At 44.8% G+C, this 22,364-nt stretch overlaps 1 long non-coding RNA gene and 4 other non-coding genes across 5 annotated transcripts; 1 reads left to right on the forward strand and 4 right to left on the reverse strand.

Moving 5' to 3' along the window:
* Positions 1-4,359: 4,359 nt before the first annotated feature.
* Positions 4,360-20,861, reverse strand: LOC119137927. The gene is made up of 3 exons (XR_005101035.1): positions 20,850-20,861; positions 20,623-20,633; positions 4,360-4,494 (listed from the first exon to the last, which is right to left on the reverse strand). It is a non-coding gene; the product is annotated as an uncharacterized LOC119137927 (long non-coding RNA).
* On the reverse strand, positions 6,357-6,428 carry trnah-gug. The gene has a single exon. It is a non-coding gene; the product is annotated as a tRNA-His (tRNA).
* trnad-guc lies at positions 7,808-7,879 on the forward strand. Its single transcript has one exon. It is a non-coding gene; the product is annotated as a tRNA-Asp (tRNA).
* LOC119138847 lies at positions 18,144-18,307 on the reverse strand. The gene has a single exon (XR_005101255.1). It is a non-coding gene; the product is annotated as a U1 spliceosomal RNA (small nuclear RNA).
* LOC119138851 lies at positions 19,353-19,545 on the reverse strand. Its single transcript, XR_005101259.1, has one exon. It is a non-coding gene; the product is annotated as a U2 spliceosomal RNA (small nuclear RNA).
* Positions 20,862-22,364: the final 1,503 nt, after the last annotated feature.

Raw genomic sequence — 22,364 nt, forward strand, 5'->3', positions numbered from 1 at the left:
ATAACTTTGGAGCCAATCTATGCGAACGCAGCTTCCGGGAGGAATAATCCAGGGCCAAACCTGGATGGCACCTGGCCTGAGGTGGTTCCTCCACCGGACCACAGAGCAAGCTCAAGACCGGTGGAGAGATATGCTGTCCACCGTCAGGAGCAAGGAGTAACTTTCAGAGCGAACGATGGTTATGAGGTTCCTCGAATCTATAATGTGGGCGTATAAGTACCAAAAATTGATGGCCCCTGTCACAGCCTCGACAAAGACAGGGAGGATGTTCAACCCTAATAAAGGTCCGGTGGATTTTGAGTTTTGGTTGAATGAATCGTTGCCATGGCTGTGGCAGGTCGAAAGAGAAATAGCTGTGCCAGCCAGGTACCAAGGGGGACACCGGTTGTACACGTCCGCGAGACAATTATGGGTTCAGCGGGTGCCCACGCCTGACGATTTATTTACAGTGATACCGGGGGACTTTGACAAAATTGACCAATGTGTAGTGGGGAAGATTTATGTTGATCTGCATGGTAGGGACTGGACTGTTGGAAAGTCGCCAAGATGTGACCTGGATGAGATCAAACGATCCGTCTTGGGCACAAGGTGGGTTCACAACTGTACCAGTCTCTTGGCAAACAGAACAGTTAAAGGGGTGTTACAGGCATGGTCTGAGGTGGCCACAAGAATTGCCGCGAAGACGTGGTGGGGGTTTAATGGGTATGAAATGAAACAATGGTTGATACCCTGTTTAAATGTAACTACAAATTATTGGGTCCAATACCAATTTATGGCGACAGTATATTCAAAAGAAACTGATATTTGGCCCACGGGCATGTATTCCCCCTATATCTATGTGAATCCTCGGCCTTGGTCAATGACTTGTAACACTGATAAAACAAAGTGCCTAGTGGCCCTGGCTCGTGAACAATGTATTACATTGCCTAATTGGAAAGAATATTGTGCAGACAAATATCAAGACGAGAAATACAGAAGTGTGGAAGGAGCCTTGTGGGAGTTGAACTCGCCGCAGAAAACGTGGAGACGTCAGCCCTCTAGCGACCGACAGCCGTGTGAAACTTGGTTACAAAATGAAGGATTGCTTAATCTGAGTAGACCTGTGTCAATTCCATATCGGCTGCCAGCTCTAATACAGATTGCGGAAGGGCGGGCGTTTCGAAAGAGCCTTTGCGAAGGCCGACAGTTTATGGGATTTGATTGGGTAGGGCCAAATAGGATTTTTAATAATGGAACATGTTTCTCCCCCGGGGAACATTGGATCAAGTGTGGCCATGGAAAAAATATTCACGACTGTACTTGGTTTGAAAAGATCGGATCGGCACTTCAAGCGGCTAAAGACGCCGCGATAGGCGTTATTGGTGATGTAATTACTGGCGCTCTGACAGTGGTGCTGAAATCGGCCGGGGCGGGGATATTATTGGTGTTCGTTTTGATTGGGGTCGCGATCGTAGCGGGCACTGCCTTAAAAGGAAATGTCAAGAGACTTCGAACTCTGACAATTATTGGGGCGTCACTACCTACGCGAATGACACCCCTCTCAGGAGGGGGAGTCAAGATTTCTTCTTAAATAGAAGGGGTCGGGCGGTGGCCGCACATTCGGGCCAGGGAAGCTCAGTGACTGGAGATTTCGGGGAGACAAAAAGAAAATAAGAGAAAACAAGCAGAAAAGGGAAGATAAAAAAAGGAAGTAAGAGAAGTCATGGCGAGTAATGCAAGTATTTTTATTAATCCAATGGGGAGGCCCGGAGCGCTAAAAGTGAGTAATGAACCTCAATATTGGGTTTTGTTCAGCATCTGGGCGGCCTATTGCTGTTCTGGGTCATGGGACCCGCGACAAATGACTAGGCCGGTGATCTTGGTAATGGCGATTCTCAAAGTTTTGCTTTTGAGATTTTTGCACAAGATATACACGATGGGATTGGGTCTCTTTGTCGTGTATATGCACGGCCGAATATATTTGGATCCTAAAACGTCCAGAGGCATCGCGGGGATTGTGCTGCTTTGTCTTTGGATGGCTTTAGAAATAGGATCAATGTTTTGTTACTATGTCATATTTGGAGTTATCATACTAGAAGCAATATTAGTAATAGGATTGGCCGCGCATGTGCTTGGAAAAGTGTCACAACTGGACCGAAATGTTCGCTCCTCTGTCACGTGGAAAAAGCGCACGGCCAAACTAATGCTCTGGTGCACAATATGGGGGCTATTGTCAGTGTTGCTTTGGAGCGACATAGTGGACCAACTTGTGATGACGACATGGTTTTTTACATACTCGGTCTTTTTTCCTCTCCCGTCCCTTACGGATAGAGGAGGGGAGCCGAGGAGCCCCCCTATTGTGCGCCATAGGGCGGGTAGAGGGTTTATGATTTGATATATTACATTTGTGCTTCCATGTGTTCCAGATGGTGCACCGAGTTGCGGATGCACCGGAGTGCGTCCTATGCGGGGTGAACCGTATGAAATTGGCCTGGGTGATCGGAAAGGCTTATGTGGGGGACTGTTGTTACCCGGCCTGCTTTAATGTGGCTTGGCTAGTCCCAGACGGAATTTATGTAAAGGAAGGGGAGCGGTACAGCTTGGACCATCTCGGATGGGAGGGATATGCGGATTTAATGTCCACCGCAACTCTGCTCGACACATCTAGAGGGTCCCTGTCTACATGTACGGTTCTCCTCGAGGAGGCTGGGGATGCTCACGGCACCATTTGGCCCCTAACCCACATGACATGGCGCCAACAGAACGGCGCTCGATGCGTCACATCACATTCACAGTGTGGCCGCTGCTTGACCGTCAGTCCGGTTCACCGGCGGCTGTCTGCGGACTTTTACAACACCCCGCGTACAGGGCGCGACTCGCCTCAGGGGATGGAGCAGCCCAACGGAGCCCCGGTGGGACTTGTCCGGCCTGCACGTCGGGACCGCTGTTTTGGACATTGGTCCCTGAATGGGACCTTCGTTGAGTGCGGAGTACCATGCGATGAGTGCTTGGAGCGTCAAGCTCCTGACGGCATCCGTCAACGTGAGAATCCTGGCTCCAGCGGCGACATTCCCCCCATTTCACAGGCTGGCTCCCCGCCGGGAGCTCCGTCTGTGTCTGAGGACGACGTCGAGGCTCGCGATTGGCGCGGAGATGAGGCGGACGATGAGAATGACGCCGCGAGTACTGCCACAGGGATTTCGACACCTCCGCTGCTGAGAGTCCTCACGTTGGAAGCTCGGAGGGACGACGACGACCCTTCTGATCGCTTGACCCGCCTGATCAACGCCCTTGCAGAGATCGCCAGACAGGGGGATGGGACGACGACCTGCCCTACATCTACAACCGCTGAGGTTGTGAATATTTCCGACGATGAAATGACTGATTAGCTCATGAAGTGGGTTGTGGACGGGGTGATTTATTACCTGCTTCTCAATCCAAGGGGGCCGTGTCATGTAACATGGAGTGGGGGGGGAAACAAATGGTGCATAAAGTGAGTATGGATTGCTCCCAGTAATAAATTGGCGGGGCTGACATTCCAAATTTTAACAGCAGATGGTGCAAAATTAAGTGGGGGAATATTGAATGAATTGGCAAAGCTGAAATTCCAAAATTCTCCAAAAGATGGAGCCAAACCGGTGCAGGAGACCAAAGAGAAAGAGGGGTCGGATTATGGGTCACACATGGAAGCACAAAAATGGTTTTTATTTGTATTTTTATTTTACTTGCTTGGCTAACATATATTCTGTAACCGCTTAAAGCAATATTATCACAGAATTAGGCTAAGCTGCCCACCCATATAAAAATAGGGGTGTGTCAAAGATTGTTGGAAAGGGAAGAACAAATGAGTTTTAATTTTATTTTATTTTTTATTTTTTTTTATTTTTCTTTGCTTGGCTGAAATATATTCTGTAACAGCATCAAGCAATATTATCACACAATTAGGAAAAGAGGCCCACCACGAGTGGTGTGTTAAAAAAGGTTAAAACATAAATTCAAGGGCTTTGATTTCTGATTTAAATGGTTGAGTAAAAAGTGTACTTTGAAATATTGGTTTTATGAAAGGAGAAGTAAAGAAAAGAGGAAATAAGGTGCTTGCCGGGGTTTCTACAGATTTTTGGTGGAAAGGGAGTGGGGTGGAACCAGCTGCTCAAACCGCAAGGTTATGACTCATAACTTATGAGCGTGGGAAACTGGACAGTATAGAGGCCAGCGGACACCTGCTCAAACCGCAAGGTTGTGACTCATAGCCTATGAGCGTGGGAAGCTGGACATTATAGACATTATAGAAGACAGTATAGAAAAAAGGGGGGGGGGGCCAGAGAGGTCTATAAAAAGGTCACCTTGGACATCTGCGGGGCTCTCTCCCGGACCGCGTTCATACGTGAAGAAGCCCGTATGAGTTTCAAGACTTTTTCTACAGCCTTCAAGAGCCTTGTGTGAGACGCAAGATCGCTGGCCTGGATTAACTTGGATTTACTCAAAGAATTGGACTGGACAACTTTGCATGAGAAACTAGGTGAGGGGAGACTTCTTCTGTATGTACGCAAGCGGAGGAGACAGTCATCGGGTAGTCTGTCCTCACGGGGCCTAACTAGTTTCCAAATTGGATTTTAGAAATAAAATCGAACTGATCACTCGACTTTATTTCCACCAAAAAGAAAATAACACCCAATTGGTAGCTACCTTTTCCCTCTTTTCTGATTTTTGTTTTGCAATCAAAAGTGCTCCGGGATTGAATGATTTTATTTGCAAGTGTATCAGTGAGTGGGATTGTTCAGTTTTTGGAGGATTGAGATTTGTAATTCTATTTCATGCTTCTTAAATAAATGTGTTTTATATACTCATTTAATTCGTGGTGCGCTAATTTGTATGCAATTAATTGTTTGAGGTTGGGTTGATAACTCAGTTTATAAATAGGAGATTATTATGGTATGCAAACATACCATAATAAATAACAATAAGGAAGGTTTTCAAATTCGACTTTTCGGATTAGTGTTAGAGCTATAATTAGTAAATGTCCTTCGGGCAAGAGCCCGTTCCTGTTTTTTCGGGCCGCGTCAGAGGCTACTTTGAATGATTTTGAGGGACTAATTTGCCTTCAAAATAAATTGCAAGATAATAATAATCCGATTAAATCATTTTCAATCGTATTAAGTAAAATATTATTTTGTTGGAAACAATCGAATCGGTGGAAGCACTCTCACGGTTAAGTGTTTAAATATATCATGCTAAAATTAGTGATTTAATGCATTAAATCCATTCTCACACACTATCATTGACATACTTCCGCAAATGGGACTTTCTTCGGAGAAATAGGAAGTAAGCTTGTTACTTCCTCAAACCAAGTAGAGCGAGACCATATCAAAAGTTATTTCGACAAAACTAGCGCTAGAGGGTGCGCTAGACCAACGAATCCTTGAGGTCTTATCAAAGACATCTAAACAATATCCGTAACGTAATACCAGCATCAAACAACCGAAGGGAGCCATCATTACGGCGCGGTCATATTGACGACTCGCCTCGAATAGAGTTACTCGGCTCGCGCGTCGGATGACTTAAAAAGGATTGGCGTCGTAAAGAAATTAGATTGATTCTGGTAGAATTAATTTAACTCGGGTGGTCAGCTACGGACGAGTCCCTTCACCCCCGGCTTATTGAACCCGTTACAGGGGAGCCGGTGCCACTTTAATAAAGTGCGCGTTTGACATGGTCCAACGTAAGACTGTTTAGGGTGAATAAAAATAACTGCAACAAGTTTATTCTGCTATTAACCAGATTCAAACTGGGATTGCAGCCGCCTCAATGCTATATTATGGCCAATATGCAGTTGCATGTTTAGGGTCTTTTCTCTAGGATCTTCAGCCACGACACCCAGGCAGACCATGAAAGAATGTTGATGTTAAAATGTTGGTGGAACTATCCAATAACTACGCAGATCCGATGATCCCTAAGACTTGAGATGAGACAAAATTGAAAAGGCTATTTGTTGACAGTGTCTGTGAGTTACTTCAACCCAAAAGTTCACATAAATTACACATAGCTAATGTTGACCACAAAATGGCATGTGAGCTGGCCAGGAGTCCTGGAATCTTCTGATCTGTAGACAGCTGCGTTATCCATTGCTCCATGAGCCCCACGGGAATATGTGTCTTGTAAGCTTGTGTGTAACACTTTTGCAAAAATGAAAAAAAAAAAAAAAAAATGGGTGACATTATTTGAACATGCCATGATGCTTTATTCATTGTGCCACTCGCCCTACAAGTTTGTAGGTCAATTTTCTATTGACCGCAAACGTGTGGAAAATCGTCATTGTCCAAAAGTTAGCTGCTTAGCAATAGTGAGCAAGGGACAAATTCCACGCAGTAATTTGAGCATGCCATGACCCGGATTCGAACCGGGGTTGCTGCGGCCACAACGCAGAGTACTAACCACTATACGATCATGGCCAATATGTACAAGTACGCTACTGCATACAGGCCATGATCGTGTAGTGGCTAATGGATTCAAATCCGGATTATGGTATAATCAAATTACCTTGTTGAATTTGTCTGCTGGTCACTGTTGCTAAACAGCCTTCCTTTGGACAATGACAGTTTTCCACACAAGTTTACAGTCGATACAGTCTTGTAGGGTGAGTGGCGCAATGGATGACACATGACGGCAGATTCAAGTGATGAGAATCAAAACAACAGATTTAAGAGACTCAAGGTAAATTAACTCAACCCGTTTCGTTTCAATTGACAGCCCATGTGACATGCACCTCAGATGAAATGGAGCTAGTTGATTAACAGCAATGTTTTAACAAAGGGATCATCTGGGAGTTGAACCCCGGACCTCTCACACCCAAAGCAAGATTCATACCCCTAGACCACCGGTGTCAAACTCGAGGCCCGGGGGCCAGTTATGGCCCACCGTATCATTTTCTGTGGCCCGCGACGACAAATTGTGCATTAAATTTATGTCATACTAAAATTGCAAATTGTCGTAACTTTTAAGAATCTTCTTAAAATTATTTTTGAAATATTTGAAAAGTTTCCACTAGTCTGATTTGAAAAAACAATTATTTGTCAGTTTGTTTTGTAGCTTATACTGTATATAATATGAGCCGTTTATTTATTTGGGTTGACAGTCATAATGGCCCGTCGAGGGAAACTTTGACTACAATGTGGCCCGCGACAAAAATGAGTTTGACACCCCTGCCCTAGACCAACGAGCCTCAAAGAAAGCTCGCAGACCATGTTACATTCTGTGTAACATTAGCCTATCAAACAGTCCACACAACAATAGACAACAGTGTTTCAAAGAAGAGCTCGTCCGGGAGTTTAACCCGGGTAACCAAAGAACCCTAGGCGAGAATCATTCCCCTGCACCAATGAGCCCCATAGTAGACCAGCTGACCCCGTTACATTCCGATTGGAAGCCCATGTGACATGGACCTGAAGACTGAATGTCAGTGATTTATGGAATAAATGGAATCTGGTTGGCCTAAGGCTCCCAATTCCCCAACTTCAAACCCTAACGCTAACCCTCAAACCCTAACAATTACCAAACCCTAATAATTAACCCTTAACCTGCTAACCCGCCTACCATAACCCCCTCACCTTTAATCTCTAATACTCCCCCTAAAGGTAGTGCTCTCTAAACTTGAATGCAGGCATATGCGAACTGGACCAGCAGATTGCCCCATTTCAGAACTGTTTTAGAAACCTTTACAGACGGTTAAAATCCACATAATAGTTACGCGCGCATGTGTTCCGTGAGCGTTCTCGCCCCCCACCTTTCCTTTCTCCCGCCAAGTAGCAAATTGCCCCTCTACACAGAACAGTCCTCGTTAGTATAGTGGAAAGTATCTCCGCCTGTCATGCGGAAGACCGGGGTTCGATTCCCTGACGGGGAGTTTATTTCCTTGTGCAAAGTAGAATTTAAGCAGGTTTTCGACCCATGTGCGTTAACCTGTGTTTGCAGCAGAGTTATTGTATTGGTTTATATCATTACATCATAAGATGGCACCGCGGATGGGTGACTCGCTCTCTCCTACTTTTCGTTATTTTCTATCTTTTTAACCTCACTTTGAATCATACTTCCGGTTTGCCACGTAGAGCGCCGCAGCGTCACGAGAGAGACGATCTACATTCCAACATTTCTATATGTTTTTCTAGTTCTTTCGCGCTTTTTATGTTTTTTACTCCACTTTTGGGAGTTTACTATTGTTGAAAGTCGCGGACCGTCAATCCCTGCCATTTCAACCACGTCACTGTTTGGCTCTTAGCGGAGGCTTCGTGGCTGTTTGTCTACCGTCGATCATCGGACACGTAAGCATGGCTGCGGATCAAGAGGTTTGTACGGCTTTGTGCACCAATTGCACCCTTCTCTTAGATAGGTTGTCCCTGCTAGAGGGATGCAGACTGTAGTCAGCCCGCTAGCCCCGTTAGCATAAGCCCCAAGCGGCTTGCTAACCGCGATGAGCCAATCAAGACGTATAGCCGTCCCAAGCTATCTCGGTCTACTGGCTCTCGCGCCTTGGTGATGCGGAAACTATTATACATGCGTTTATTATGTCGCGCCTGGACTACTGTAACGCATTATCAAAGTCAAAGTCTGCTTTATTGTCAATTTCTTCACATGTCAAGGCATACAAAGAGATCGAAATTGCGTTTCCTACTATCCCACGGTGGAGACAAGACATATTACACCCAATTGGTCCACAGACAAATAAAACATTCAAGGAAACAATACACAAAGTAAAAATAAGAAGGCACATACCGTATTTTTCGGACTAAAAGTCGCTCCGGAATATACGTCGCATCAGACATAAAATGCACAATAAAGTGAAAATAAAAACATATATAAGTCGCTCCGGAGTATTAGTCGTATTTTGGGGGAAATTTATTTGACAAAACCCAACACCAAGAACAGACATGAACGAGCAACAACAGGCTAAACGATACGGTATGCTAACGTGACATAAACACAAACGAGAAGCTGAGAACGGGCCTGATGTAACAATAACAGTTATTCAAATAACTATAACATAAATAACACCTTTATCAAACCATCTGTGTCACTCCAAATTATTAAAGCCATCGATCGAGTTGGTTCTCCTTCATGTATACAAGTCCGACATCAGCGGCGCGTTACAGTTAAAAATTTTCTACAGGCCCATATAACAATATATAAACTATGTATGAAATGACAATAATATAAACAACAATTTTATCGAACCATCCGTGTCACTCCAAATCAATAAATCCATCAGAATCTTCGTCTTCCGTGTCATTTGAGAAAAAAGAAAAAGAAAAGAAAAGTTGACGCCGGAAAGACTACGTGTGCCACAGACGTCAGACTAGATATATTAAATAAATGTAATATAAACAACAATTTTAACAAACCATCCGTGTCACTCCAAATCATTAAATCCACCGGAATATTCATCCCGTGTCAAAAACCCCCAAAAATAAACAGATGGCGATTCCGGACCTACGTGCGGCGCTGATGTCAGCCTCGTTGTCAGTTGGCGGCTCCAATTATTCCACAGATCTACGTATATAACTATATTGTAGCGTTACCGAAGTACCAAGCAAGACGTGGGTTTGGTAACAGGCCGGCTCTTTATTTCACAAATCAAGAGCTCAACACGTGAGCCAACACACGCAAGCGCCCAGGATCGCTCGTTCCGCCCCCCCACCCCCGGCTGCCTTCACGGCCTCCCTACAAAATCGGAAACTACTGAAGTCTAACAACATACACGTTGCTACTCTAAATAAACTACATATCAAATAACTATAACATAAATAATACGTTTATCGAATAATCTGTGTCACTCCAAATCACTAAATCTCCCGACTTTGGAAGTCAGTGAATGGAACTCATTGTCAGTGAGGCTCCAATTATTCCACAGCCATAGTGCGCCCTTATGCGGTTTGAAATGAAAATTACATGTGAAGTGATCAACTATACTAGTAAGTAAGTAAAGTGTTAATGATCAAGTAAAAATTTGTGAAAAAATTCACATATAAGTCGCTCCTGAGTATAAGTCGCCCCCCCACCCAAAGTATGAAAAAAGAACGCGACTTATATTCCGAAAAATACGGTATATAAATGTATTATTTATTTATATATAGGCCGGTCCACGAAAATATTTCTGACACGTAACCGGTCCGTGGTGCAAAACAGGTTGGGGACCACTGATTTAGTAGAAGGTGGCTACAGATAAAACTTTGAGTTTATTTTGAAAAACTTACAGGTCACTCACTTAAGTTCAAACGCACGCACAACCAATGCAGCTATATAATAACTCTGCTGCAAACATAGGTTAACGCACTTGGGTTGATAACTGAACCCTGGTCTTTCACACGACAAGCAGAGATACTATCCACGATACTAACGAGGAACATGCCCTGTGTTAGGGCAAGATGGACTGCTTGGCGGGAGAAAGGAAAGGGAGGGGGCAGAAAGGGGAACGCTCACGGGACACATGCGCGTATAACTATTATGTGGATTTTAATCATCTGTAAACGTTATTAAAACAGTACTGAAATGGGGCAATCTGCTGGTCTGGTTCGTATATGCCTGCCTTCAAGTTTAGAGGGCACTACCTTTAGGGGGCGCATTAGAGGTTAGGGTTAAAGGTGAAGGGGTTACCGTTAGCGAGTTAGCAGGTTAGGGGTTAATTGTTAGGGTTTGGTTATTGTTAGGGTTTTAGAGTTAGCGTTAGGGCTTGAAGTTAGGGAATTAGGAGCCTTAGGCCAACCAGATTCCATTTATTCCATTAATCACTGACATTCAGTCTTCAGATCCATGTCACATGGGCTACCAATCGGAATGTAACGGGGTCAACTGGTCTACTATTAGATAGATTAGATTAGATAATCCTTTATTATTCCCTCAATGGGGAAACTCCTGTGTTAGCAGCAGTACACTTAACATATACACACACACACACACACACACACACACACACACACACACACACACACACACACACACACGCATGCGGGGGAGGGGGTAAAAGATTAAAAAAGTAAAAGATATATATAATTAAAAAATATGGACAATACATACACAATACATAATATACAGTGGAGATAAAAAAATATTAGATAGAAAAATAGTAAAACTGCAAAAAAGCAGGTAAGAAGAGTGTGAGGTAGACAGATATTGCACATATGATTGCACATATGGTTATTGCATGTTATTATTGCATGTTATTATTGTCCGTTAGCTACAGTGATCGGCCTGGTTGTACAGTCTGATGGCAGCAGGGAGGAAGGACCTGCGATGCCTCTCGGTGGTGCATCGTGGGTGACGAAGCCGGTCACTGATGGAGCTCTCCAGGGCTCTGACAGTCTCATGAAGGGGGTGGGAGACATTGTCCATGATGGAGGACAGCTTAGCCACCATCCTCCTCTCCCCCACCACCTCCACCCGGTCCAGACTGCAGCCCAGGACAGAGCCGGCTTTCTTCACCACCTTGTCCAGTCTCTTCTTCTCCGCTGCAGTGATGCCGCTGCTCCAGCAGACCACCCCATAAAAAATGGCGGACGCCACCACAGAGTCGTAGAAGGTCCTCAGGAGGCCGTCCCTCACTCCGAAGGACCTCAGTCTGCGCAGCAGGTGGAGTCTGCTTTGGCCCTTCTTGTATAGGGCCTGAGTGTTGACAGTCCAGTCCAGTTTATTGTTCAGGTGAACACCCAGGTACTTGTAAGAGTCCACAATCTCTATGTCCGTTCCCTGGTTGTTCACCGGCGAGGGGGGGGACTTTGCGCCGGCGGAAGTCCGCCACCAGCTCCTTTGTTTTTCCAGAGTTAATCTGGAGCCGGTTCCGCTGGCACCAGTCCACGAATCTGTGATTCAGTTCTCGGTACTCCGTCTCGTCTCCGTTGTTAATGAGACCGACGATGGCGGAGTTGTCCGAGAACTTCTGGAGGTGGCAGTTTGATGTGTGGTGGGTGAAGTCAGCTGTGTAGATGGTGAAGAGGAGGGGGTCCAGGACGGTAAAAAGCCTTAAAACAAAACGAAGAAGAAAATGACGTAACTTCCCGTTCGCGAACGAGTCGTGTATTGCATTTGCCGTTCACCAACGAACGAATCTGTGAGTGAACGGATCACTCATTGAGTGAATCACTCAGTGAGTGAATCACTCACTGAGTGATTCGCATTTCCAGTTCATCGTGAGAACGGATCAGTGAGGGAACGAATCCTGACTTTCCCGTTTGCAAACGAGTCATTGGGTTAACTGCCTTTCCGTGCATCAACGGATCAGTCAGTGAACGTGTTGCGTCTCCTAGCGTGAACTATGTAAGCCAGAATGTAGATTTACGATTTACTTATAGTAGGTTTTAAATGACGTGTATGCAAACAAAATGCCTAAATGCTATTATCTAATATATCGACTGTAGTTTCACATTAGATTGGTTTGAGATGTACTTTTATTATCATTATTATTATTATTATTATTATAAACATTTATGTTATAACTTGTCTGGTGTTTTATTCCTTGTTTTTATATTCGCCATTCAAAACATAAAAATCTGACATTTGGTTAACTGCTTTATATGACAATATGTATGTTTTACGTTGCTATATGAGTTGGTGTCCCCCAAAATAACAAACGTCGGCATAACGGTTTTTTTCCAACCTTTTCTTCAAACACAAACACATTCGGTATAATAACACCATCAACTACAAGCCAACAAATACAAAATTGAAACATCAATGTCGGCATAACGTGTGTCGGCTTGCAATAGCATAGCAGCAATGCTGTCTGTCACTCACTCACTCACTCGTGAAGACCAATCAGCAGCGCCAGCGAGCGTTAGATGGAGGAGGGACTTCACGCGTCAGTGACGTAACTTCCCGTTCACGAACGAGTCGTGAATTGCATTTGCCGTTCACCAACGAACGAATCTGTGAGTGAACAAATCACTCACTGAGTGAATCACTCACTGAGTGAATCACTCACTGAGTGAATCACTGAGTGATTCGCATTTCCAGTTCACCACGAGAACGGATCAGTGAGGGAACGAATCCTGGCTTTCCCGTTCGCGAACGAGTCAATGGGTGAACTGCCTTCCCGTGCATCAACGGATCAGTCAGTGAACGTGTTGCGTCTCATGGCGTGAACATTTCAGTGGGTGAAATGTAGAAGTGTAGATTTACGTTTTGCCATGGAAAGACTGAAACACCACGTCTTTTGTGCTCGTTTTCCCCAAGCTAATGGCTAGTGTGCAAGCGCATGAAGAGACTGCCGGCCGGCCAGCAGACCCCATCTTCAACTTTATTCCATGAAGGGATGCGCCGGTCTGCAACAGCTGGGAGACTATGTTTTTAAATAACATGTTTATGCATATATACGCCAAAATATTGTTCTCCAATCTATCTACTGCAATTTCACATTAAATTGCTGGTTTGAATTTGTATTTTAAAACTTGTCTGGCGTTCGAGTGTTTTATTCCTTGGTTTTATTTTTGCGCATGAAAACGTAAAATGTAAGTCCCAACATTGTAAAAATGAAAACAAAACATACAGGGCGTGTTTTCACGCTGTGTTGGTGTCCCCCAAAATAATAAATGAAGGTTTGTGCGTCTTCCACATCAAATACAGGACAGCAAAATAAGTCAAATCGCCGCGGTTGCGCACAAAAAGGGAGAGCGTTATGGTGGTCCGTTGTCGGAGAATGGGAGGGCTTTACCTTATAGGGTAATGTTTGGGGGTGGGGGAAGGGTTAAAGCACCCCGTCACCTGGATCAAACTAAATCCTTTTCCGGGCAGGGGGAGAGAGTGGGTGCTTGAATTACAGCACGATGTTTACAAACACAAGCCTACCCCCCTCTCCCTCCTGTTAATTGTATAACCCCATGACCCCCTCATCACTTTGTTGTTGTTGTAAGTTTTTTCTTTTGCTGAAGTTATCAGAAGACAAGATGAGTGAGTCAAGAAAAAGAAGTGCCGTGTGGACCCAATTTAATAACATTTCTGATAAAGCTGCAGCATGCAATATTTGCAAAGCAAAGATTTCAACAAAAGGTGGATCTACAGCCAATCTTCTGCGCCACTTAAGAAGTCAGCATCCAACTGTCCAGCTGCAAGAGGTGAGAGAAGACCTTCGCCTGACTGAAGCTACTACCAGCACTGCTAAAGTAAGCACTGTTCAAGCCAGACAAACCAGACTTACTCATTTTATTTCAAGGCCAATTGACCCACTTGGGCAAAAGGCCTTGGATGAAATACTTGCTAAAATGATTGCAAGGGATTTTCAACCCTACTCCATAGTGGAAGACCCTGGATTTCGGCAATTTACAAAGGCACTGAATTCAAACTGTATTCTACCTAGCAGAAAAACCTTGTCAAATACAGTCATCCCTGATTTGCACAAGAGAACCGTCGAAAAAATGAAGGACAGGGTGTGTGTTTGACCGCTGACTGCTGGACATCGAGGACCACAACATCATTTATGTCAGTGACATGCCATTTCATTGACAATTATGAGATGGTCTCTGTCCTGCTGGAATGTTTTGAAATGAGTGAGAGACACACAGCCAACCACCTATCGAAGCAGCTCGTAAGAGTTGCAAGGGAACGGGACATTTCAGACAAGATATGTGCCTGTGTATCTGATAATGGTGCAAATGTAGTAAAAGCAATTCAGATCACAGGTTATCCTCACCTTTTCTGCTTTGCCCACACCCTCAATTTAATTGTCGATAGTGGCATGATTGCAATAAAAGAAACGATGGAAAAAGTAAAGGCAATTGTTGAATATATGCACAAAAGCACAGTTGCCGCTCAAAAACTGCGAGCCACCCAAAAACAGTTAGGCTTGCCAGAAGCTCGCTTGAAGCAAGACTGCCCCACAAGGTGGAATTCAACATTGTACATGATCCAAAGTACTCTTGTGAACAAAGATGCAATAATTACAACTTTAGCACTTACAAATCCAAAATTGTCACTCCTAACACCAGAGGAATGGGAGGGAATAAAGCAGGCCTGTAACATTTTGAAGCCCTTCGAAGAAGTCACCAGGGAATTATGTGGCCAGAGGTACATATGTGCATGATCGTATTTTCGAAGTGTAATTTTGCCCTTAATTTTAAAGGCTTTGCTTTCAGTGTCCCTTTAAAATAAAAAATAATCAGAAAGAAAAAAACATTTGCCTTTTGTAGTTTTCAAGCAAATGTACTAATCATTACTGCTAATGCTAAACATTTCATATGCACCAACAACATGCATTCATATGATCATTGTTGTTATCAGAGTCAAACCTTTTTTTCCCTTGTCTCAGATACTATGTTACTGCATCAAAGGTGATTCTTCTTGCGAGAGGATTACAGAAGATAATCACAAATAAATAAAGAATTGCAAACATGACGGCGCCTGTGACAGCCATGGTGGAGACGATTGCGAGACAAATGTCAAACAGGTTCCACAAGATTGAGGCACATGTTTTGCTATCTGAAGAGGCAGCACTGGACCCAAGGTTCAAAAAGAAGGCCTTCGGCAGGGAGGAGGATCCCGATAGGACCTACCAGCATCTTAGCAATGCTGCTGCTAAGGTGAACCTTCCCAACCAGCAAGCTGAAGGAGAAGCAGAAGAAACAGCACAGCCTCAGAGTTCCGGGCAGGACAGCCAAATCTGGCAGGAATTTGACCAGCGGGTCTCAGGACTTGTGAGCAGCTGTCGTAATGCATTAACGGATTCAATGCTGGAGGTGCGTGCTTTTGTGGAAGAGCCCCTTATAAGTAGAGGTTCAAACCCCCTCTCTTGGTGGCAAAGTAGAGGTGTGGTTTATCCAAGACTTTCTCATGTGATGAAAAAGAGACTCTGCATTGTGGCTACATCTGTCCCGTCTGAGAGGATTTTCCGCAAGATGGGGCAGATATTATCAGAGAGATGAAATTGACTGAGTTCATCAAAAGTTAGTCAGCTTGTATTTTTGAATGCAAATCTGAAGTAAGAGCAAAAGAAAGTACAATGCATAGGACATTTTTACTTGACTTTGTTTGACTGTTTTGGTGTGTTTGCTTTGTTGATAACTGGATTTTTTGGGTCACTTTTTGGGGAATTTCTACCTCTTAGTGAAGTATTATTTTGCACAATTTTGGTGTGTTTGCTTGTTTGGTTACTGATTTTTTTTTTGTCCCTTTTTTTAAAATGTCTACCTCTTAGTAAAGTATTATTTTGCACAATTTTGGTGTGTTTGCTTGTTTGGTTACTGTATTTTTTTAAACACTTTTCTAGCTCTTAGCGTTGTATTATTTTGCACAAAAATTATTTTGTATTGGACTTTTGCTTTAAAGTCTTTGTTTCAGTATCTTTTTATGTATTTCCGTATTTTATACACCTCGCCGTGAAACAAAACGAAGAAAATGATGTAACTTCCCGTTCACGAACGAGTCATGAATTTATTATTATCCATCAGTCAGTGAATATGTTGCGTCTCCTGACGTGAACTGTGCAAGCCAGAATGTAGATTTACGATTTACTTATAGTAGGTTTTAAATAACGTGAATGCATATATATGCCTAAATATTGTTATCTAATATATCGACTGCAGTTTCACATTAGATTGCTGGTTTGAGACGTACTTTTATTATTATTATTATTATTACTATTATTTTAATGAACATTTATGTTATAACTTTTCTGGTGTTTTATTTCTTGTTTTTATATTCGCCAATCAAAACATAAAAATCAGACATTTGCTTAACTGCTTAAATTAACAAATGTCGGCATAACGGTTTTTTTTTTTTCAACCTTTTATTCAAACACAAACACATTCGATATAATACCATCAACTACAAGCCAACAAATACAAAATTAAAACATCAACGTCGGCATAAAGTGTGTCGGCTGGCAATGGCATAGCGGCAATGCTGTCTGTCACTCACTCGTGAATCTTCGCGAACGACCAATCAGCAGCGCCAGCGAGCGTTAGATGGAGGAGGGACTTTACGAGTCAGTGACGTAATTTCCCGTTCACGAACAAATAAGTGACGCAACTTCTCGTTCACGACCGGGTGAGAGACTGTTGCCAACGGATCAGTGTGTAGGTGTTGTATTATAGAAAGAAATGTGTCAATTACCCGAGCCAATTATTATTATATATAGGTTCTGTAGTTGTATTGTTTGATGTGTATGGGTTGTTGCCACTGGATGTTATAAAAAAAAAAAAAAAAAAAGCCGTATCAGTGTGTGTGTGTGGGGGGGGGGGGGGGAGAGAGAGATTCATTGAACGATTCGTTTGAACGAATCCTTTGAGTGAACTGATTCTAAGGATTCAGTTCACCTAAAAGAACTGGAATGCACATCACTAGTGGTAATTACATAGTATTTTGCATTTACTAATTTGTTACATACAGTTTAGCAAGCAAATGCACAGTTCCAGAGTACAATTAATAACATGTGTTTTGTTTTGTCGTTTAATGTGGGTTTGTCCGCCAGTTTTGTGTGTTCGTCTCGTCGTACCGGGTTGTGCTTCAAGTGCGGCGGGCTGGTTCTGCTCGACATCGGCGAAAGCGAGTTTTGTGGCGACCTGAACTTTGAAGCGGGGACATTAAAGGCGCTCGGTCTGCGCCGTCCTGGAGCGTCGCCGGACTCGCCTGCTATTCTTCCCCCGGTTGGGCGTCCGGGCCTGGCTGGCGGCCACCCCAGCTCGCCCGTCCGTGCCTTCCATTCTTCTGGCGGACGTTCGATCGCTGGACATCAACATGCCTGCTGAGTTCTGCGGACCGGACAGTGCGTAGCTGCTGTGCGTCTGGAGCGGATGGCGCGCTATCGGGCGGACCGGGCCATTGTACGAGGGGGAACATCGCGTGGAGGTGGACTGTGCGTCTACATCCGTGAAGAATGGTGCCGGGACTTTGTTGTGGGATGCCAGCACTGCTCGCCACTGGCGAAGTTTGTGATCTCCGGGCTGTTGGGGTCCTGAACTCTCTCCCCGTTGTTTTACTTGTGTGTTAATCGTGTGCTGTGTCTCGTCACCGTGGGATAGGGGGAACGGTATTTCGGTTTCTTTGTGTGTCCTAGCATGAAGAAATTGACAATAAAGCTGATTCTGATTCTGATTCTGATTCTGAACATGCTCAAAACCGTTCAGTGTGTGACAGCACCTAAACTCCATGTGCGTACTACTGCGCTTACTTTTTGCTTTAAACAGTAAAACCAGGGGAGAGCGCGGACGCAGTCCCCCACTACCAGAAATTATGCAGTCGAGATTCCCACATTCGGAGAATTCGCAGAGGTCAGCACAACCGGAGTGTAATGGCTGAGCCTCTCCCTGGGTGAACCACCTTCTTGATCACGGCGTCTCCCCTGCCAGGTAAGTATGAATTGGATCAGTTACCCGGCCGCCGTCTTTACCGCACACGCCATCTTCAGTCACGGGCTTAATTTCGCCAAACGTGTGGCACACATACACACTCAGTGGATGAAACAGGATTTGTAGAACTTTTTATATAGTACCTTTAGTCATTACAAAACCAAAGCATGATAAATTAAGTAAAAAATAGATTAAAAAAGACGACCATCATGCTTTGCTTCTTTTCCTACCCTTAATTGCCCCTACACCCGCGCCTTTGTTCACCTCCTTTTTCTTAGAGTCGCCATCTAGTGGTGATGGCAGCAACCCAACAAAATAAAGTGAAATAATATATCTGCAAAAACATGCCCATCACGCATTGCCTCTTTTAACCTGAGAACCCTAAAACTATGAATTTGTATTTATTGAAAACCTCCAGGGCAGCTCGGTGATGCACTGGGTAGCACGTCCGCCTCACAGTTAGGAGGGTGCGGGTTCGATTCCACCTCCGGCCCTCCCTGTGTGGAGTTTGCATGTTCTCCCCGGGCCCTCGTGGGTTTTCTCCGGGCACTCCGGTTTCCTCCCACGTCCCAAAAACATGCTTGGTAGGCCGATTGGCGACTCCAAATTGTCCCTAGGTGTGAGTGCGAGTGCAAATGGTTGTTTGTCTCTGTGTGCCCTGCGATCGGCTGGCAACCGGTTCAGGGTGTCCCCCGCCTACTGCCCGATGACGGCTGGGATAGGCTCCAGCACTCCCGCGACCCCCGTGGGGACTAAGCGGTTCAGAAAATGGATGGATGGATGGAAGTTTTGAAAACGACATTTTCTTGAAAATTTGAGAATAAGAATTGTAATTAAAATTCTTGAAACAATGATAGGAAAATCTCAAGCAAAGAAACACATTTTAATTATATTTTAGAACGGTTACGTAAATTCTTGCTGCCTCTCAAGCCGAAACGTCTTACATTTAGATCAGACCCCATCAAGTCATAATTGACAGCTTAACCCTGTAAGAATGAAGCGAATGGATTGAAATGGTTTTCTTACATATTGAACTGTTGATTTGACCAGGAGAGGGGGTGCACCGTGCCTGGAGATACTGCTATATCAAGTCGATGCGTGGAGTGGACGGGGCAAGCCCCTTTTCCAAATCCCTATTCCAAATAAATCAATTAAATATGTGGTCCCCAGATGGGGGACGTATCAGCTATTAAACTGATAAGAACAGATACTACACTTGATCTTAGCCAAAAGGCCGAGAAGCGATAACCCGAAATGGCTCTGAGGCAACGACTTAAATAAAGAGACTACCAATTCAAGTTACGGTTGCATGTATCAACTGATGCTAATGCCACATACTGACCCCTGTGAATTCCCCAAATGTGGGAATCTCGACTCCATAATTTCTGCTAGTGGGGGATTGCGTTCTTTCTGTTTAAAACAAAACTTTTGCGCAGTAGTACGCACACGGAGTTTAGGTCTACAGTGCTGTGACACACTGAACGCTTTTGAGTAGTGATGGACACATGAGGCTTCCTTGGTGTAACTGCCGAAGTCGAAGCAGTTGTGTCTTTCGCCGCTGGGCGGAGCTGTTGTGGCTCTGGCGAAGCTTCAAGTTTTGCATGGTGTGCAAATTATTTTTGTGTGAATTTATTTTTGTTCCTTGTTATTTGTATATAGTTTGTAGCACTGTCTTGTTGATATTAAGTTGCGATAGAAACCGGTGGTAAGTTAGACTTCGAGGGCACTTCCTGTTTCCGGGAAAGAAGCGGGAAGGTGACGTGATGCAACAGCGCAATAGTTAAGGGCCGACCTAGGATGCGTCATCGCGAAGCTACTAAGTCAAAACAGTAAAGTACCCGGTTGTTCACTGGCAGGCCAAAATATGTGTTGTCACCAGTTCTACGGTGTGGCTGTGATGTCAATGAATTAAGATCACAGTAAACATCTGTAACAAAGAACTCTCGTCTCTTTAGTGAAGAAACTGGCACACTTGGGATTTGAGGCTTTCCCACCAAACGGTTTGCAAATAGGTTCATTTCTCGAGGCTTCAGGTGCACACAACCCCTCCTGCTGGTCAAAAGGAGTAATTTATTCCATTAATGAGAATTACATTCACCTTTATATTTTGCTTCATGCAGCCTGATCAAAATGAATAAAACTTCTCTCTGTATGTGCATTCACGTGTAACATTGAAGGAGGTGGACGTGTGTTTCAATATGTAAATAAATACCATCATTGTCTATTAAGAAACTAAAAGTTGATGGAGCACATTTTGTTTTGAAGGGCTGCTGTGTTTTAACAAGGAAAGACTGATGTGCTTATGGATGAAGATGACTTGTACTTGTGATTGTGCTTGTGAACAGTAAAGGTTCAAGATTCAAGAATTTTTATTTGCCATGTTTGAGCGTGCCAAACAAGGAATTTGACTTCGGTACATCACAGCCTCTGTTCAACATTTTGGTAACTAACAACACTCAGGACGTGTGAAAAATGACAAATATTCTCCCAGGAGGGCAACGAAAAACTCAAAACTCCAACTAGGGCAAATGAGAAACCTTGAGAAGAGACCACAGATGGGAGGGTCCCTCTTCCAGGATGACCAGGCTGCAATGGATGCAGAGAGGACACAGTACAAATAGTGTAGACAATTCAAAAAAAGGTGTGGAGAGCGGGATGTTATTGCACAGCAATGACTCTGAGACTCTAAGAGTGGTGTGAGTTCATCAGAGCAACAACCTGGGGGAAGAAGCTGTCTCTGTGTCTGCTGGTTTGGGCGTACAGAGCTCTATAACGCCGTCCGGAGGGGAGTAGTTCAAACAGACTGCAATCTGGGTGAGAAGGGTCTATAGAGATGTTACTTGCACGTTTCCTGGTCCTGGACAGGTACAAGTCTTGGATAGATGGGAGGTTGATTCCAATGATCTTTTCTGCAGTCCTGACTGTCTGTTGCAGTCTGTGCTTGTCTTGTTAGGAGGCCGATCCAAACCAGACAGTGATGGAGGTGCAGAGGACAGACTGGATGACGGCAGTGTAGAAGGTCTTCCCGCAGCAGGTTGAACTTCTTGAGCTGTCTCGGGAAGTACAGCCTCTGCTGGGCCTTCTTCCGGACAGAGTCTATGTGGCCGGTCCATTTCAGGTCCCGAGAGATTGTGGTTCCCAGGAACTTGAAGGTGTCTGTGGAGAGAATAGTATTACTGCGGATAGTGAGGGGTGAAAGTGGTGAAGGGTCTCGCCTGAAGTCCACTGTCATCTCCACGGTCTTGAGCGGGTTCAGCTCCAGGTGGTTTTGGCTGCTCGTGGACCAGCCGCTCCACCTCCTGTCTGTACGCAGTCTCGTCACCGTCCCGGATCAGTCCGATGAGAGTGGTGTCGTCCGCATACTTCAGGAGCTTCACAGGAGAGTCACCTGAGGAGAAATTGTTGGTGTAGAGAGAGAAGAGCAGTGGGGAGAGGACGCACCCCTGAGGGGCGCCAGTATTGGTGGTCCGGGTGTCGGATGTGATGCTCCCCAGCCTCACACTGTTGGCCAGGAAGCTGGTGATCCACTGACAGGTGGAGGCAGGCACCGCGAGCTGGATGAGCTTCTGTTGGAGGATGCCAGGAGCGATGGTGTTGAACGCCGAGCTGAAGTCCACAAACAGGATCCTGGCGTACGTTCCTGGGGTGTGCAGGTGGTGCAGGATGTAGTGCAGTCCCATGTTGACCGCATCATCCACCGACCTGTTTGCCCGGTAGGCAAACTGGAGGGGGTCAAGCAGGGGGCCCGTGACATCCTTCAGGTGGTTCAACACTAACCTCTCCAAAGATTTCATGACCACAGATGTCAGAGCGACAGGTCTATAGTCATTCAAACCTGTGATGGCGGGCTTCTTGGCCACCGGAACGATGGTGGAGCTCTTGAAGCACGAGGGCACCTCACACAGCTCAAGGGAACGGTTGAAGATCCGTGCAAAGGTGGGTGCCAGCTGTTCAGCACAGACTTTCAAGCAGGACGGTGACATGGCGTCTGGGCCCGGTGCCTTCCTGATCTTTGGTCTCCGGAACATCTGCCGCACTTCCTCCTCGTGGATCTGGAGTGCGGGC

This window comes from Syngnathus acus, chromosome 19 (assembly GCF_901709675.1).
Source record: "Syngnathus acus chromosome 19, fSynAcu1.2, whole genome shotgun sequence".
Classification (NCBI taxonomy): Eukaryota; Metazoa; Chordata; class Actinopteri; order Syngnathiformes; family Syngnathidae; genus Syngnathus; species Syngnathus acus.